The 19960-nt window shown below is 38.3% G+C and overlaps 1 long non-coding RNA gene across 1 annotated transcript in view; it reads left to right on the top strand.

Moving 5' to 3' along the window:
- Positions 1 to 12710, top strand: part of LOC118901087 — a 44933-nt gene extending 32223 nt beyond the window's left edge. The window contains exon 4 of the long non-coding RNA XR_005021289.1: positions 12570 to 12710. This is a non-coding gene — a long non-coding RNA (uncharacterized LOC118901087). The remainder of the gene's footprint in view (positions 1 to 12569) is intronic.
- The last annotated feature ends 7250 nt before the right edge of the window (positions 12711 to 19960 follow it).

Here is a 19960-nt window from a genome sequence, read left to right as displayed (position 1 = left end):
TTCCTCATTTCTCAACTAGTTTAGTTAGATAGCCTCCTAATAATATCTTGTCTTCAACCATCTCAGTACCTCTCCACACTTCTCCCAAATTTTCTCTGATATCTTTCTCTTATCATGTCTGTTTTCTTCTTAAAACAACAAATGACTCCTCATTGCCAAAAACATTACATAAATTAGTATGGTTTTAAGGCCTTCTGTTTTTTGGTTTTTTTTTGCCATCTGTTTCATGGCAATCCAAGTGTGTTAAGGGTTTGGATGCGCTCCTTGGACCATAAATGGAAGGAACGCTGATTGTGCCTGATTCTGTTTCTTAGAGATTGTTTTATGCAAACCCCAGGCCACAGTAGAACAAAAGAGCTCCTTTGAATAGCATTCCAGAGAGGAGCTATGTGCATGCATGAGTGAATGTGTATAGTCAAGTGCTAAGGAGATGCCATCCTGGAAAGTTAAGTCCCCATTAAGAGGTGAGTATGAAGTAAAGAAAATAAATTTGGAAAGAGGGAATAACGTAGGGGCGTAACTGAGGTAGTTTGTTTATTATTAAAAAAATCTTTTTTTGACAAGAAAAGCAAAGGCAACAAAAGCAAAAATAAACAAATGGGACTATATCAAACCAAAAACTTTTGCACAGTAAGGGAAACCATCAACAAAATTAAAAAGCAGCCTATAGAATGAGAGAAAATATTTGCAAATCATGTATCTGATAAGAGATTAATAAAAAAATATATAAAGACAACTCAGTAGCAGAAAACAAACAAACAAACGATAGCCTGATGGGCAGTTCACTGATGTTCCACAGAAAATGTAGCCTTACTTGAATAAAATTTAATTCCCTCTCTTTTTCACTCCCTCCACCTATCTTTGCTCCTCCTACATTTTCAAGCTTGGTGGATGGCATCGCGACTTAGCCTTCTAAGCCAGAAATGTGGGGATTATCCCAGATTTTTCCATTCCCCTGTATTCCGCATCCAACTGGTCGGCAAGTCTTATTCAGTTTCCTTAGTATTTCTAAACTGGTCACATTTTCCTACTCTATTCCCACTGCCTTTGTTTAGACCCACATCATTTCTTGTCTTGAAAACTGTAGCAGCCTCAGTTATCAGTCATCCTGGTAGCTATTTCCTTGCCTACATATTATGTAGTGGTCCCTCCTTCCCTCCTTTCCTCCTTTGTATACAAAACATATAAGGAATGAAATCAAAATTCTCCTTCTGAAAACCTTTCAGTCGTTGAATCAGCTCTGTACTCATTGCTTTGATTTTGCTCTGTGAGGCTGTTTGGACTGTGCTTCAAGGGAAGGTTAGGGCATCCCAACTCTGAATGGAATCTGGAAGAGAGTAAGGGTTCCAAGAGCTTGTTCTGCCATTTTCCTAAAGCGACAAAACCCACCAGCCCACCCATGGAGAGATTAGACTGCATGTTAGTCTTAAAAACGCTCCCCAAGCTGTGCACTTCCTCTCTTGATCTGCATTTTACTGCTCTTCTTGTACTTCTTAGAGAAGCTAGTTCTAATAGGACTGATGGCCAACCTGTTTGGGAGCGGTGAAGCATCAGGAAAACTTTCAGAAGAACTCTTGCCACTGTCAGTTTTATTATTTTCTTGTTTTCCTTCTTAAGTTTTCTTGTTGTTAGGTAGGAGGAAGTAAGCTTAATAGTTTTCAACATTTGCAAAATGACTGAGTTTCTTGATTGCTAAAAATGGCTAATCTGCTAATTTGTGAGATTCTCCGTCCAAGCTGTATAGATCCTGAGTCTGATTAGCCAACTTTGATTAAATTAGGTGGAATTGAGTTTCCCCACAGAATCCAGTGAACTTTGCTTCCCACACAGTCTTCCACGACTTTAGCAGGTCTCATAGAGCCCCTGAGTCATTCTCTACGGGGAGTGATATTTCTAAAATTCCAATTAAATATTATCACTTTCTTTCTTAAAATCCTTCGAAGGTAACTGATTACCTTTAGTGTAAAATTTATGTTGAATGATTTGCTTTTTAGGTAATGTGCCATGATCTCCCCCGCTTATTTTCTACCTTCCATTCCTTCCACCTAAGTTCTGCCCTCTCTCCACCACCCTGCATTTCTTCATCTATTTCTGCCCTATTAAAAAACTTAGTTACCAGGGGATAAGAGGGGCAGGGATAAATTGGGAGATTGGGATTGACATATACACACTACTAAAGTAGATAACTAATAAGGACCTACTGTATAGCACAGGGAACTCTGCTCAATACTCTGTAATGACCTATATAGGAATAGGATCTAAAAAAGAATGGATATATGTATATGTATAACTGATTCACTTTGCTGTACACCTGAAACCAACACAACATTGTAAATCAACTATACTCCAATAGAAATTAAAAAAAAAAAAAAAAGTCGGCACCAATGCTATCTGGTCAGGGAAGACTTTTCTCATTATTATTACTTCCTGCCCCCCTTCCTGCCCAATCTGGGTTAGGTAACATCTCCCCTTCTCACAGGCCACTCTCATAAAAAGAACCCAGTGGTTACCTTTGCCCTAGCATTGATGTGCTCCCTGATCTCACGATCCACCAGACTGGAGAAGTCCCAAGGTCAAAAGTTCTGACTTATTTGACTTTGCTCACCTAGGTCTAATACAGTGCCTGGGGCTTAGCAGGTATTTAATGTATCTTTGTTGACTGAAATTAAGAACGAAGTACAGCTCAATGGGAATGTTGCTTTTAATGAAATCGCTTTCTCAACCATTCTTCCACGAGTAGCCCAGAACTTTTTAGTTTGTGACACAACCTGTGGAGAAGTCCTTGGGAGTTTAAGTTGGCCTAAATATTTCATGTATTATATACTTTTGAGGAGAGAAATTGTCCATTTAAGCCATGGTGTCTAAAAGGCACCTATGAAGAAAGGATCCTTAACCTGACTGTAAGTTCTCAATAAATGTTTTCAGAGACCCTGATCTGGATTAGCTCTTTAGAGAAGAGAGGAACAATTTATAGGGAACTTGGAGCTGAAGCACCTTGGTTCACTAGGGTAGGGCTGGATCAAGACCAAACTTTTGCCCATCATTTTGTATAAGCAGACATTTTTGTATGTTACCAGAATAGACACTAAACAAGATTTGATTCATTAAATTGTCCTCTTTGAAATGATGGAATTGACTCTAAAACATTTCTGTTCAGGTCCATGTGGAGTATCAACACAGGAATATGAAGGATGGAGAGCAGTACCCTCCCTCTCTCAAAATGCTGTCTTATTCTCATTTTGTCAACCTTGACTATTAAATGAAAGCTCGTCCTTTCAGTGGCAGTAAACTATCTTTCCATCTTTCATGTTGACCCCGAATGCCAGATTTATTTTCCTATTTTGAGAATGTCTTAAAATGGTAGTGGGCCCAAAGTTCTCTTGGTGAGTATAGAGTAGTGATGAGCTGAATCTGCCACTAGGTGTCATTGCATTTTCACACAAATGGCTTTAAAGATCTTTTCAGTAAAAGCTAGCTTCAAATCTCAGAGTTTTGTTCTTTTACGTGGTATCTATGGAGTAAGTAATAAAGCTATCATTCATTTTAACACATTTGCCCTGTTTAGATTTTGGAATTTATTTTGCCTTTTCCAGGCTGTTGCATTGTGAACTGGTGCTTACATTGCGTGAATGGTACTTTTCATAATGCAATACTGATCTTGTCTTCACTTAAGAAGATGTGAAAACTATTCAGAAGCACAAAACAATATATATTTAATAGCCTTTCCATTACAGAAAGCTAATAAAAATCCCAACATGAATAGATTTTGCTTGGGAAATTGCATTTCCATTTCTCTTGGGAAAAATGGGTACTTTATTTTTTATGTTCCTTTGTAAATGACTACTAAATTGCATAACTTCTGTGCATTCTAGAGTTGTACAGCAGTTTTATCAATTTTTTTGTAAAAGTGCTACTAAATTATTGTTATCAATTATACTTTCCAGTATGAACTCTTGATATTGTGCTAGTCATACTTCACCAAAGGGCTGTACGTGCATCTGTGTAAAAGAACAAACAACAAAAAAAAACCCCCCAAAAAACAAAAACAAAGTAAGATTGAATGTAAGACAAGGTAATTAGTGAAGCTTAGCAATCTCACACTTGCATATTTTATAATCTCTGATCACAGCAGGAAAAGTAGTTATCCAGTTGCATATCTAAATAATAGGCTTTCAAAATCTCAAGCCAAATTTGGTGCTATTATAAATTGATGTATGTTCTTTGTTTATGTTTTTTGAAAAGATTATTAATAATTGGAACTTCTTGTAAAGGACTGATGCCTAGAACTAGAAATCTCATTTTCTATCCAGTGCATATATTCCACCTTTCTGCCCATTTCTCTAGTAGAAACTAGAAAATTTCAGATTTAAATATGGAAAAGATCTTCCTTCCTACCATTGACCTATCAGATCTGTCCCATTTATACACCATTGTCAGAGTAGAGGATTTTTTTATTTTATTTTTTTCTGGAACAGCCAATTCATCCTGCTGGTAAAACCTCTATAATACACGGACCAAAGCAAGATGAGGATTATCATGTGTGGATATGGCTCAATAATTCTTCACAACCACTAGTGAAGTTGAATAAACTTCCACTGGGTAAACCCTGCCTAAGCCTATCCTGGAAACTCGTTGCCCTCTGAGGCTGCTTCTGTGATGCTGAAATGAGTAGTACTTCCTCCCTACTGTTGCCAGGTCAGGAGAGGCACTGGAGTTGTTCACTGCTGAGGGAGAAGTATTTAAGGATGAAAATTTTCACCCATAATAAGAGACGAATGGTTGACAGATAAAGGTTTACAAATGAGCAAAGATGATTAAGATTATACTGACAGGGTGATACCGTGTCACTGTCAGCTTAGTGTCACTGGTGCTAAGAACAGAGAGGGGGCTAGATTAACATTTACTGAGTTGAATTATAAAAAGGAATTTTAAAAACACATGGAAGTTTCTTTACTATTCTATGAGGTCTGTGTTCCTGTAGATACAAAATTATGCTGTCTTTTGAATAAAAAATATCATACAATGATATACATACCCTGATGTATAGTCAGGGTGATATGCTTGGGTGTGTGTCTCCCAGGGTAGTTGAATTTTGGTGATGGTTTGTTGGTCATACTCTCATCTTGTCTATCTTGGTCACTTGCATTTATCGCAAAACGGTGATTGGGGGATACATTCTACTTTGTGTGACAGAGAAAGGACCTCAGAAAGAGAAAAGGACCTTACACTTGCAAGGAAGTTCACTCTGATTAAAGAGGCAAGTACTGGCCTAGAAACAGACTAAAGTTGAGTTACCTACCACGTAGAAATGAAAACTATAGCTTTTGCTTCTTTAACACATTTCTCTAACCACCATGGTTGTTGGTCACCTCTTGGATATATAAAGGCTAGAGTTCTATGAGGTCATTACAATCATATGACACCTATTGTAGTTACATGTAGTTGCCCTGACATTTACTGTCATTATGGGGAATCTACTGTCTACTTCTGTACCTCTGCTCTAGATTGGAGACTTCAAAAAATTGATTGTTGTCTCATTCAGACATGACTGTATCTTAGATCTGACTCTGAAAAATCAAATACAAAGGGTTCAAATGTATTTAAAAATATTAAGTTATAAAGGGAGAGACTTCTGTCTTGTAAATCCAAAGACAGCATCACAGGTACTTTTCCAGATATCCATATATGAGATGTTCTGAAGGTAGGTTTCATTTAGACCAGTAGGCAGCCCTTGGGGAGTGGTCCATCATACCCATTCACTTCTAACCAGAACAGCTCTGATACATCTGTTTTTTTTACATATAAAAGCAAAGAGTGTAACTGGGCTCAGGGGCAGACTTGTTCATAGAAACCTGGCTTCTTCCATTACAACTCGGGAGATCTTCACAATTTACTTAACCTCCCTATTACAAACTTTCTTCATCTGGTGCAAACTGGGGATAATATTACCAATATCTGGGTGCTGCTGTGAGGTTTAAATAAATTGACACATATATTTATATCAGCACCTGCCACATAGTAATATTCAGTATTAGTTATTGCTATTTTTACTGTTCTTATATTAGATTTCTGCCTACTAATCCCTTTGAAAAATGGGACAATTTTCTTCCACCAAGAAGTTTTGAAACCTACTAATCCAGACTATTACTATATGAAAATTCTCTTTTCTCCACTCGAAGCATTTTGCCTAGTATATTGAAATGGGCTCCACAGATCAGAGCAATGAAGCGCTCAGGTCAGTGCTGGGTAAACCCTGATGAATTGTTCTTTGATGAGTTGTCATTTTCTATTCTTAAAGAGTGCGTTAAGAATTTATAACAATGTTCTAGTTGCATTACCATTTGGACAGTGTGTTTATGCTAATTTATACTGCCAATCCTAATTACCAGTGGTTAAATTCATTAAAAAATAATTTTTTTCCAGACTTTTTTCTGATTCACCTTGCTTCTTAGACTATCTCAATATCCTTTTGGTTCACTTGCCACAAGTATCAAATGATTTATTCACCAAGCAGTGTAAATCAGAGGTGCTTTTCCTTATTTACCAGTCAGTTACTGAGTGCTTCTGGATGCCTCAGGGGTATCCCAACATTTTTCCATAAAACCTTAGAGGTCACCTAGTCCAACAGGTCACATATTATAGAGTTATTTTCGTATGCTCAGTGACAGGTGGTTCTCTGTCTGTTACATGGAGGCTAGATTCTTGCCTGGGAATAGCTTATACTGTAGTTGCTGACACATAACATAGAACTAAGAGTAAAGTTACAAAGTTTTCACATTTTTCAATCTGGTAAGTCAAGCACACAAATATTACTTACTTGTCCAAGTCACAAACTAAGTAATAGTAGGGTTGAAAACAGAATTCAGATGCCCAGCTCCTAAAATAAAACTTTATCAAGAACACTACTTTGCTCAGAGCCATTTCTCCTTGTGAAAAGTGCTGTGAATAGTGATTCAGTATTTAGTTACATAATAAAACTAAACTTGGTTTAATGAAAAGATTGCTTGTTTTTGTGGTCAGAAGTCATGGACAAGAGACCAGGTTTTGTCATTGAACAGTTGTGTGAACACAGAAACCTCAATCAGCTTCAATTTTCTTCATGTATAAACTCAGGATTATAATGCTTGCCCTGTCCAATTCATAAGCTAGCTAATCAAATGAAATTATTCTTGGGTAACTCTTACTTTGCTCAGACTCTTTTGTAGGAGGCAAGATTTCTAAATTTAGGAATATCTTCTTCCTTAGCTTATCTTCTCCCAACCATGTGGAACTACTTACATCCTGGAGAAGAACAACATTCTTCACCTCACACATCTTGCAAGACCTCAGTATAGGCTGTTGAAAGAGACAAAATAACCTTATGTAGCAGGTGTGAATCTCCATCCACAAATTCAGTCTTTCAATAGATGCCTCTGGTAGAAAGTGCTATTTCCAAATATTTCTCCAATATTTATTCTCCTTTTCTCTCAGAGATGCAACCCTGCACATTTTAGTTCATGGATTCTCAGAATAAAGGTCATATCTCCTTGACTACAGAATGTGTCCCTGTGACTACATTCTGGTGAATGGAACATAAACACAAGTGGTGTGTGAAACTTCTGGGAAGGAGTGTCCTTTCCTCTCAGTTTTCCCTTTCTTGCTGTCTGTCGTATGGATGTCTATACATTTTAACTTAATCATCCCAACAACACTTGAAACATATACTGTTAGTATTCTCACTCTGCTGGTGAGGAATCTGAGGCACAGAGGGGTCAGGAACCTTATCCAAAGTCATATAATCCTGATAGAGCCAGGTTTCCCACTCACAAAGTTTGGCTCTTGAGATTACGTGTGTAACTGCTGCCTCTCCTCTGAGGGAAACGGAATTATACTGTTTCAAATCTTTTCCTGCTGGGCTGGAGGGAAATGTGACTGTAGCCATCTTTGAGTGTCCCCTCCCCAAGCTTCATATACACTACCAAAGTTTCAGATAGACCTTAGTGGTCACTCATCATCTTTCTACCATGGGTATAACTGAAACGCCCATTATTAAGAGAGTAAATTTTTTAAAATGTTAGCTAGAACATAGGTGGCTCTACATACTTTCAGCCCAAAAAAGGAGAGAAGCCTCGAATACAGTTGTCAGACCCAAAAGAATTAACATTTAAGGAGTGATGAAACTGTACCTATCCTGCTCCCAGTTGCCCTGAGGTTGAGCCTTTATCTTACAATAATTTTATAATGAAAAAAAAAACAACCTCCTTTTTCTTCTCCATTCAAGAAAATAGTAAGAGCTCCTGCTCCTTTGTCTAGAGAAGTTTGTGGGAGGACTTTATGGGTTCTGTTTTCAAAGCTGAAGTCCATTGGGATTTGAGGTGAGAGAAACTTCTTCCAGGTTAAAGGAGATTGTTACAGACTGTTGAAGAGTAGAGTTGGATCAGTGAACAAAACTAGAGGTTGGATCCAAAACTAGAGGTTGATCACTGTTGGATCAGTGAACGAAGCTAGAGGTTTATATTGTTTTACAATTTCATTTTGGGGGGAAGGTCAGGTCTGATAGTTTCATGCTGCAAATAATATATAAAATGATGAGGGAAATACTTTTTTAACTGTAAAAGGACTAAATTTATCTTTGAAGTCTAAAAGCTGTTGGGCAAAGAACATGGGTGATGTTCAGTGATAATCAACCAAGCAACTGAGAATTCACATGGGCCTGCCTGAACTTCCCATCCACCCGCACTGAAAACCCAGTTGTACTTCCTCACCTGTCAACTTGGCTGGGGACAGTGGTAGTCTGTTGTATGGATACTCTTTCTGTCCCTTACTATTGGCCTGAAGATTTGGACTGCTTGGAGAATGAAAGAAAGTGGAACCAGAGAAGTACCTCTCCTGCCAGCATGCCTTACTCTTTCAATTAGGTGGCTCTGCCTTTCCCATGCAATTCTTGGATCATGGGGCTCTGGTCAATCCAGAAGACCCACATAGGATCCAGTTTCCTTGAAGTTTTGTGTGACCATGGATTATAGTACCACTCCCAGTCCAAAGGCTCATAATTCAGCCTGGGGCCATCTTTTTCTTTTCAAACCTCATTCCTCCCACAGTGCTAAGCTTATGAAAAGAAAGAACAGATTGCCCTGCCATGAACTTCTCCTGAAGCAACCAAACATGGAGCCTTTAAAAGCAAAGGAAGAGAAAGGGAATGTAAGGCAAACTATAAATTATATCCTGAAATTATACTGCTCCACACATATCACACATGCACATATTTTATCTGAAGACTAAGAAGAAACAACTGAGAATCCAGCAAAACAGTCAGTCTTCCAAATGTTCACCTGCCTCATGACCATTGAAGGCTTGGCTGGTGAGTCTTTCTGTCCTCAGTTGCCCATCAGAAGCCTTTGCCATGGGGGTCACTTCCAGTCTGTCAGCATTCGTAGTCTCAGCTTCTCCTTCTTGCCAAGAAATCTGCATTTAGTTTCCTCTGGGATCCCTGAGCTTAGCCCACCTTCATTGTATTCTTTGTTTCCTGAATTCCAGGAGGCCCACTGCTGGCAAATAACTCACCTTTCTCATCTCGGGCCAGGGGACAGAGATGTCCTTTCCGTTGTTTTCCTCAGGCATTACTATTTCTCTTTCTTTTCTCTCTACAATGTCTGGCATCACTTGCCAACCTGCATTCCAAATTCCCTTACATAAAACTCGACTCACAAAGCATTTTATGAAGCATGTAGTGCTCTATAAGTGAGCAGTTTTTTTTCCCTGTATTAAAACAGTTATATTTACTAAAATTTTATTTTCTTAAACGGTTGTACTCAAGAAAATCAGTTTTAAATGGAGGAGGATAAAACAAGCAAATGATTTTGGATCTTTTCAAAACTTTTAGAAATTGATGTCCCTTGTTCTTTTTCTATTTTTTATGTTGGAGCTACCTGTAACAAATAGGGTCCAGGGTATGTTGTATGAATGTATTCTTGGCTCTAGTCCCATCAAAAGACTCAGAAAAATCTTTCCATCAGATATTCCAGAAAACTGCCACAACTGGCCATCCAACCAACAGTTGCCAACTGGTTGTCCAACTGGCACCAGCTCATACGAGATTGAGCGTGAAATGCTTTAACACTAATACCTCTGAGCTGCAGAAACAATGCGTCTGTACTGTGGGGAGACCTGCTTTTAGCTGTAATTCCAATCACCAATTTATGTTTTCCTCCAAAAAGAATGAGCAGGGTCAAATCCTCCCATTATCACAAGGCAACTGGAAAATGCAGAGCAGACTCAAGTGGCCAAGCTGTGTGGTAGAGGTGGATCATGCACATGTAATCATGGGGCAATGAGGATGGCAGGAATCTTAAGAACTGTCATGTACGTGACATTTCCTAACAGAGAGCCTGACATAGTAGATGCCCAAAATATCTTAGCTGAATATGAAAATGAAGGATATTAGAGGGAGTGCATGTACTCTGGTTGACAGTTATAAGACTCAGACCTTGAGGTGAATTCTAAGTAATTATTGATTAGAGATTGAGATTTCCCATTAGTGATAATCTGGATTTTGGTGTCTGATTATCCCTACCCCTTAAAACTCCTTAAGGTAAAGTCCAAGTCCTATTGCCCTTAAGGTAAAGTCCAAACTCCTCAGTAAGCCACGTGTCGTGATTTTGGTCCTGTCTTTCTTTTCAGGTTTATTTTGAGATGTACTCTCCATTTCTCAACCATCCCCACATAAATTCTGTACATTAGCCATATCCAGCAACTTGCTTGTTGAATAGGTACATTATACGACATCCATACGGTGGAATACTACTCAGCAACAAAAAAGAATATTACTGATGCACACAGCTCAAAAATTTTATGTTGCTACCCAGGCACAAGAATACATATTGATAATTCCATTAATAAGAAATTCAAGAACAGGTGAAACCAATCCATGGTGATAAAAATTAGAACAGAGATTGACTATGGTTGTGTTCTGCCTGCTGATCAGGTCAGATCATTGCTTTTTACCGGGGTGGGTCCCTTGGCTTGTTGGGCTTGCTGCCCACCCTGTGGTTTTGTTTGTGCTGTCTTTCCTGGTCAGATAGATATCTTCACCAAGGGCAATCACAGCATTTCCTATGTCTCCTGGCTATTGAGGCAGGTAAAATATGGAGAGCCTGGGAGTTCTCCATATATAATTTTGCCTATAATAAAAACATATGTCCATGGCTTTTATAATAAGGTACTGGAATTTTCCTCTTGAGTTGTATCCTGTTTACGGAGTAAACATGTTTACTTCCTAGATACTAACCTGGAATTGTGCCTCTGTTACTCCTTTTCAGATAAACTTTTCCTTGACCACTGAAGGTCATGAAACTTTAATACTGTGCTCAGATATGGTAGTTGACAGCCCCGACCAGCCTCAGTAAAGGAAAAATCTCTTTCCTAGGGACTAATGTCTCATCATTCTTATTGTCATCAGACAAGAATAGTCAAATTTCCAGGGGTATTGTTGGCAAGCTACATCATCACTATCCTTTCTTAAGTCAGCTGGAGGGATCAGTGTGTTGAGGATGGACTTTCCTAGTATCAGCTCAGAATACTTGCTGTAAAGAAGCAAAGATAAAAATAAGGTTATTATACCCTACATCTGACAAAAATTGAGGTTTGCCATTTAATTAACACATGTATGTTGTCAGCACTATTGTTAAATCATCAAGATTATGCTAACTTTTCTTTTTTTTTTAATTATTAGCACCTTTAATTATTTATTTATTTTTTGGCTGTGTTGGGTCTTTGTTTCTGTGCGAGGGCTTTCTCTAGTTGTGGCAAGCGGGAGCCACTCTTCATCGCGGTGCGTGGGCCCCTCACTATCGCGGCCTCTCTTGTTGCGGAGCACACGCTCCAGATGCGCAGGCTCAGTAGTTGTGGCTCACGGGCCTAGTTGCTCCGCGGCATGTGGGATCTTCCCAGACCAGGGCTCGAACCCGTGTCCCCTGCATTGGCAGGCAGATTCTCAACCACTGCGCCACCAAATAGAATGAAGAGAGGGAACACGTTTTTTTTTTTCTCTTTTTTCTTTTTGGCCACGCCACTCAACTTGTGGGATTTCAGTTCCCTGACCAGGGATCAAACCTGGGCCCTCGGCAGTGAGAGCTCAGAGTCCTAACCACTGGACTGCCAGGGGATTCTCCTGAACACATTTTTCTTGAGGTTAATAACTGACACTAGTAATCTGGCACAGAGCTTGTTAAAAATAAAGGGAGCAACGATATAGAAAGGAAAATAATGTGCAAAAAGGTTAGAGAATGGAAGTTACAGAGAACTGCTGTGTAATGGGTAGGGGAAACAGAAAGCAAGGGGTCACATGACATGTTGACTAGAGAAAGAAAGGCAGCTCTTGGGAAGAAGACATAGTATTAGTTCACTAGGAGGAGAGGAGGATAAGGAGCAGCCTTGGGAAGAACAAGAGAAAGAAGGCAAGAAGCTGGCTGTCTCCGTATACTGGAGATGCACATATACAGTAGTCTGGAAAGGAGGGAGGTGGACTGTGTAAAATGATTGAACCCATTCCTTTAAGGTAAGCCTTCACATGCCTCTGTAATAATTAACAGGACACTTCAGACGAACTGCCTACTTGAATTTGCAGCACAGCAAGGAATAGGCCTCCTTCAGGCACCTTTGTGGAAGAAGAGCTTCTTGCCTGGCCTGTCCATCCCCTGATCCAGCATCGCAGCTGCTCCAGACACTTGGATCACGAGGTAAAAATATCTACTTAGGTATTCTTATGTTGTTCTATAAAAACAACATTAAGTATAACTAGGGGAGGAGCTGAACCCACATAGATGACCTGTATTTAATTAATATAAAACTACTTAATAAACTTAAACATTATATTTTATATGTACATGTGGAAAACTCCACTATGATGCACAGTATTGCTCCAGTATTAATGGCAACTAAAGAAATGGATGCTAAGGGGATGTGCTCTTCTGGATCTATTCTGGGCCTTCTTTCTTTGAAATCTTTGTGTATGCGATGATCCTCTTTTGTGTTCCACAAGGTTCTTCATAATGTGTTTTCCCTGCTTGAATCAGGATTGCTTGACTGATGGCTGAAAATTCTCAGTGGTTTTACTTGCAATTTGTAAAACTCACACTTTGAGTGCAGGTTTCGTTACCAGCTCTTTCTGTTCTTAATTTGCTGCTTTACATGTTTAACTGAGGGATCTCTTGACAATAGCAACAATCATTGGAAACACTAATCTATTCTATACACATTATATATGTGTGAACAATTTAGTCTTCACAAAAACTCCATGAAGCAGGGGCTAGTGCTATCTCTGTTGTATTGTTGGGAGACGTGGGCACAGAGATGGGGAGTAATTTGTTCAAGGTCTTCGTACTGGCAATTGGCAGAGGGGTTTGAGCTTGGGCAGCATGAATCCAGAACTGGTGCCCTTAACTACTACCATTTACTGTCTCTCAAAAAGCTTCCTTCTTCCTCCTATGCAACTTGGCTATTAACATTATCTGGAATGTTTTCTCTGTCTTCTATCTAGCAATCAGAAGAATTATATAGATCATTCTCTATTTTGATGGAAGGCTTAACCTCCAGTCAGACCGATATATGATAAAGTTAACTCTACTATGCAGAAGTCTATTTTTTTCCTTTTTTCATGTTATCAAATGTTTCCATAGTGTGGATTAACTTTGGAATTTAATAAATATATTTTTATTCCCATCTATATATGCTAGCATTTAATCATCAATATTTTTTGCTTTAATATATTGGTAATCCAAAAGAACAGGCCAGGATATAGCTAAAACTTGGTGTAGAATATTAGGGTGGAGGATGAAAAGTTGGAGTGGGCACATCTGGATGTGCTTCCTGAGCAGCTAGGAGAGCAAAGATGATGGTACCTTGATGTAGATGTTTAAAGTGGGAGAGAGAGTTCATAAATGGGTAGGGAGTAAAGTGAAGCTAAGCCTGGCCACTATCTCATGAGGAATAAAGGTATGATAGGAGGGAAGGGCTAGTGAAGTGAATTTTGAGTCTGACCTTGAAAGAACTAATGGATTTGGACTGATAGCACGATACAGGGTGGGTGAGAGTATGAGCAAAGTTTGGAGGTAAAAATGACCAAGAAGCAGGAAATCTGCATCAGTTCCCTTCATTTTTCGCCAGATGAAGCAATCTCTATTATGGTTATTGCTTTTTGGCTTCTCAGATAATTTTAACTTATTTTTAGAAATATTATCACAGCTTTATCTTTATTGTGACTGGATGTGAGCAGATTCAAAGCAATTGGAATTGTTTGGAAATAGTAGAGTTTGTGTAAAGCAGACACAGCAGTCAGAGGTGGACTGCTTTAGATCATAAGCAAAAGCCAAAACACTTTTTGCACAAATGACAAAAAGAAGAAACAAATAAAAATCCCTATAAGAATAAATGTTATCTATGTATCTGTTAAATACAGTATCATTTAGCTTATTAGATTGCTTCAAATGCCTATTTTCTATAAAATTATGAACTTGTAAGCTAATGCTATTTATTTTTAGTCATTAGTTCACCCTTCTCTGTGAGAGGTAAGAGCCTCATAAAGCATTAGAGTTACAAGGACCTGAGAGATAATTGAATTCAAGTCTTGCATTTGCAAATGACAAAGCAGAGACTTAAAGAAATAAAATGATCTTCCCAAGGTCATGTAATTAGTTAGCATTGAAGCTGAAGCTAGAATTCTGATCTCCTGACACTTAGGTCATGAAGTGCTTGTTTTCCTAATATTCTCCAAGGTGGCCTTTATGGCAACACTTGGAAGTCAACCCCTTAAGTGTCTGGTACTAATTATATAATACGTTACACACAAACAGAATGTTGCATTATAAATCATAAGAAGACCTTATTAAACTAAATAAAATATAAACAGAATTGAATTTTTGTTATATGACACACTAGGGAGATTGACATTAGAGGCAAGGATAAAGAATTATGGGATTATTTTAGGGATTCTTGAGTTTAAATTTAAAAAAAAGGAACTTGATATCGTAGTAAGCCATGGTAGGTTCTTCACCCGTGAGTAATGTGGTCAATGTGGTGTTCTAGGAAGATTATTATGTCAGTTATATGGATATTGGCAAAAAGTCAGATTGAAACCAAGAGAAGGAGAATGATAGCAGAGGCTTCTGAGGTGATCCAGAACTGACATGAATGTGTACCTTTCAGTGACAGTGGCAGCTCTGACCACTTTTCATTTAGTATCTGCGTCCTTTCAGGCTGCTATAACATGATACCATAGACTGAGTGGGTTAGACAGTAAACATTTATTTCTCACAGTTCTGGAGACTAGAAGTCCAAGATTAAGGCATTAGCAGATACTGTGTCTGTTGAGAGCCCGCTTCCTAGTTCATAAACAGTCATCTTCTTGCTGTCTTCCCATGGCAGAAAGGGAAAGGGAGCTCTCTGGGGTCTCTCTTATAAGGGCACTAATCCCCGTCATGAGGGCTCTGACCTCATAACCTCATCATCTCCCAAAGGCTCCACCTCCAAATACCATTACATGGGAGGTTAGGTTTCAACATATGAATTGTGAAGGGACACAAACATTGTCTATGGCAATTAGTGACTGAATAACATCAATAATGAGGAAAGACAAAAAATTATTTATCATGGTTGCTAACCAAGGCTTTGAAATCGATGGAAATTTAAAAAATGCAGCTACCCAAGCCTCAAACTTTGTGACTCTGATTTTGTCCTCAAACTTTGGATCCTTGCTCTATAGGTGATAGTGTATATGAAAGGATAAATGAGAGTGTTTTAGGGGGGCAATAGACAAAACTGACTCTTTAAAAAGCAAATGTAGAGATTCTTAGATTTATAAAAGCAAGTTTATTCTTCTTCCTTGAAAAGTTGTTTAATTAGTTAAATAAGTAAAGACCACTACTAATTAATGATGAGGGTATGTATTTCCTCTAGATAACTAAGGTTAGACTCAACGCCCCCCTGACTTCCTAATATAAGCATTTAGAAATAAGTAAATGTTACAGGCACAAGGATTATTCACTTTCAAGTATGCTTGTATTTTTATTTTACTTTTTTTCTTCTCCTCATTTTTCATTCTCTTTCCCAAGTCCTTTTGTACTGTCTAGTTTCTCTTTTAATACATACCACTCTCTCCTTACTCAGGCTCCTCTCTACAGATGGAGTCCTTTGGGAGGAAGGATGGAAAGGGAAATTAATGGTTCCAAACCTCCTACCTGAGTGAGAAGACAAAGTAATCATGATTGTTTGTCTTTAGAGAAACAGTGTGGTAGGATTTATTTGAAAGCACAGAATCCTGCCTCTATCTGCCTTGTTCTCCTGCTCTACTTCAGATATTCTGATCTGAAAATCCTGCTATAAAAATTGAAAAATTCATTTAGAGTTTTTAGATTAAAAAAAAATCTTCGATCTTTTAAAGAGTGCCACTCACTGTTTTGCATTCCAGTGTTGTATGTATCTTAACCTCGACCCTGTAAACTCCAAAAGCACAGGCTGAAGATTCACAAATTCATGTCTCCATCTTGGACTCCTCTGAACCTAGATGTGTATAGCCAACTGCCTACTCAGCACCACCACTTGTATGTGTAGCAGGCATCTCGTTTTTAATGTATTCATAACTGAGCTTGTTGTTTTTCCCTCCAAACCTGTCTCCCCCACCCAGCCTTTCCCATTTTAATTACTTACAACTCCATTCTTATGGTTTCTTGGGAAACACAACAACAACAACAACAAGACCCTTGGAGTCATTCTCAACTGGTTTCTTTCACTCAATTCTCACATCTAATTTTGTCAGCAAATCCCATTCACCGTCTCTTCAAAATATATCTTGGCTTCCAACTATGATGGACTGGATTGGAGCTAACCAATCCTCTCCCTGAGAGCAACTAGAAAATCTGGATGAAATACAGAAAAACATCTGCTTGAAGGCTTTGTATGGTTTCCAAGGCAGCCAGAATTTGAAGAGTCGTAATCCTAGAATAAAGAGAATGGCAGAGAAGTGATATTTACCTTCAAAGCCACGTTCGCCCATGAGGCAGTGCTGGCCAGGAATTAGAGAAGCTGAGCAGAGAGCAGCTATCAGAAATCTGGTGGTGCTGGGAGATAAAAACTGGAGTACAAGGTCTGCCAGGTGAATGGGCCCAGACTCTCAGCTGAGAGCTCTAAATGACAACATGCAAGAAATAAGAGGAAACCAGAAATAGATAAGCTTGAGGAAGATTGAAACCTTTATCCCAATCAGCTTAAGCCCTAATTGGGTCAATGTTTCTGCTCCTATTCAAAACTGCCTTCTAGAAACTTGAGAAAAGCCCTTTGGAGGAAGAATCACCCTTTCAGTCCCTCTACAATTTTTCTGTCCAATGTCCTGATTTATTACTAGACAGGACCTTGGGAAAGAGTAGAGAATAAAAGTACTCACAGGTGATTCAGATATTGGAATTTAAAATAACTCTAAAAATTATGTTCAAGAAAAATTGATGACAAAATGGGGAGTTTCACTGGAAAGCTGACATCTATAATAAAGAATAAGTGGAAATTCAAGAACTGAAAATCATCCTTTCCTGATGGTGATAATTTTTTAAATGTCTTCTCTATTTTTCTTGATAAATCAGAAGTTTTTCAATTTTATTGGTTATCTCAAAGAACAAATTTTAGGTTTTATTCATTCTTTCTAGAGAAATGGATTTGTTTCCACTGGGCAGCTATAGATAATCTAGTAAACCACTCTAGGATTCAGTTTTCACATCTTGAAAATGCAGGTTTTAGCTTAAATGAGTATTTATTGAACTTGAATAAATTGAGCTTCAGTATAATGTTGATTTTTGAGTTGTGAAGAGAACACTTAGGTGGAAATGTGCCATACACAGGTGGAACTTCAAAGCTGAGCTTAGGAGAGAAGTCCAAGCTAGACGGTGGGTCATCAGCCAAGAGGGGGCAGTTGTAGCTAAGAGGGTGCATAGGATCACCAAAAAAGAAAAGGAAGAGACAGAAGAGGGAACACGAAAGGGATAGGAATACAGATCCCCGAACCTGTGCATTTTGAATCGGCTTTCTTTATCAATTCCAGAGCTTGCTCACCAGCCAAGCTACTAACAAACAAAACAAACAGCCCCCACCCCCTGCAAAACAGAACAACTTATGTTTTACTAAACAATTTTCTCCTTTTTAAAATCTTTTCCAACAGAAGGTATATGTAGATGTATGAATGTATGTATGAATGAATGACATACTTCAAAAATGTGGGGTTCTTGAAGGATGTTAAAGAAAAAAAGAATGGTTTCTAAAGATACAGTGAAAAGCTAGGATTATGCAGTCTGATTCTCTGGGATCAATTAATATAAAAACAAAGGTACTGGAATGGCCTGAATTGTAGATGACTCTAAGGGGCGTGGTGACACCAGGGCATTGGAAGATTTCCATGGAGCTGTGATTTTAAAGCAGGTGTTGGGTTCCTTGGAAAATAAATCAAAACATCTATTAAAGGTATAACAACTGTAATATTTTCAGGTCTTCTGTTTTAGTCATTCACATCTATGTCTTGCCTAAGATTGAGTGCTTTTAATTTCTTGAGCATATCGACCATAAATACTATGTGAACCTGATGACATGTTAGTCAATGGCCTATAATTTCAAATTGAAAACTGGGCTGATCTAGCATGCTGTGTAACAAATTTTCATCTCCCTGGTATTATCAAAATCCTGACATGCTTTTAATAAATTGTTAAAATTAACTATGACACTTGCTTTAGTATACACATTGCCTTATAATTTACAATGTATTTGCCATGCTGAAAGATTGATTTTAGATAGGTCTAGCCTGTCTGACTGGGGAAAAAAATGTCATTCTGTTTTATGGAATAAAACAAGATTCCACAAGACACATTCAGTTAAAATGAAGCAAAAACTGCAGTGTCTGAGAATGGTAATGCCTTGTGTTATCTGGATTTATTGATCAAAGTAAAATCAGTGTTCCATTTCAAATCTGCCTGCAGCAGCATGCTCTTTTCAACAGCCCCAGTTTTTTGAAAAGCTTTCCACTGTACTCCCTGTGACCCCTACCTACCTCTTTTGAGCATAAAAAAATATTGCAGAATTGCATGCTAACTGGAAGATTATTGAGTTGCTTTCTATAAAGTTAAGATAGAAAGCGAGCCAATGAATTAAAAACTCGTAGGTAGAGGAGCTTTTGACAGGTGCTTTCTTAGCATCTGAAATTACAAGAATTTTCTATTGAACTCAACTGGTTAGATTTGAATAAAACCTAATCTTACATCAAAAATTATAGCCTGAGAGACTACGGAAAAATACTCTCTCATATAGACTCTTAAAACGTTTTCTTTTGTGAGGAATTATGTACATAGGTTATTGATTTTTAAACTCAACTAAATAAGAAAGAACAATGTATTGCTGCAAACTACCCCAAAACTTAATGGCTAAAACAAAAGCTATTTTATTTCATCTAAAAACTGTATGGGTCTAGAATTCAGGCAGAGTTTGGCTGGGTGATTTTTCTGCTGCTCATGATGTTGTTGGAGATAACTTAGTGGTACTCAGATGGCAGATGAACTGGCCTGCAGGTTCCCAGATGTCTTCTCTTGGTATCCTGGTATGGATGGTTGGAAAACTGGACTCCCTGGGTCTCCACCTTTTAATGGGAGTAGCTGCAAAGAGTTTGCAACAGTCTTTAATACAGCAAGCACTGTGTCAGTTTGGGTCCTTTAAGAAGCCAAGATGGGATTAGATATGCAAGAGATTTATTGAGAGGAAACATCTGTGAAGTAAGGTACCTCCATGGCCACCATATTTACCTAGGTTAGCAATGCATAAATAAAACTAGGAAGATGAAGTATGGTTAATAAGATGAGTAATCAGGCTTATATGAATAAGTAAACACCAATATCTGATTCATTTCATAAAGAGTGAATGATCAGAGAAGAACCATTGTCTGCTGGCTTTGAGGGAGTCT

Source organism: Balaenoptera musculus, chromosome 9, assembly GCF_009873245.2.
Source record: "Balaenoptera musculus isolate JJ_BM4_2016_0621 chromosome 9, mBalMus1.pri.v3, whole genome shotgun sequence".
Lineage (NCBI taxonomy): Eukaryota > Metazoa > Chordata > Mammalia > Artiodactyla > Balaenopteridae > Balaenoptera > Balaenoptera musculus.
This window is presented reverse-complemented; position numbering and strand designations above follow the sequence as displayed.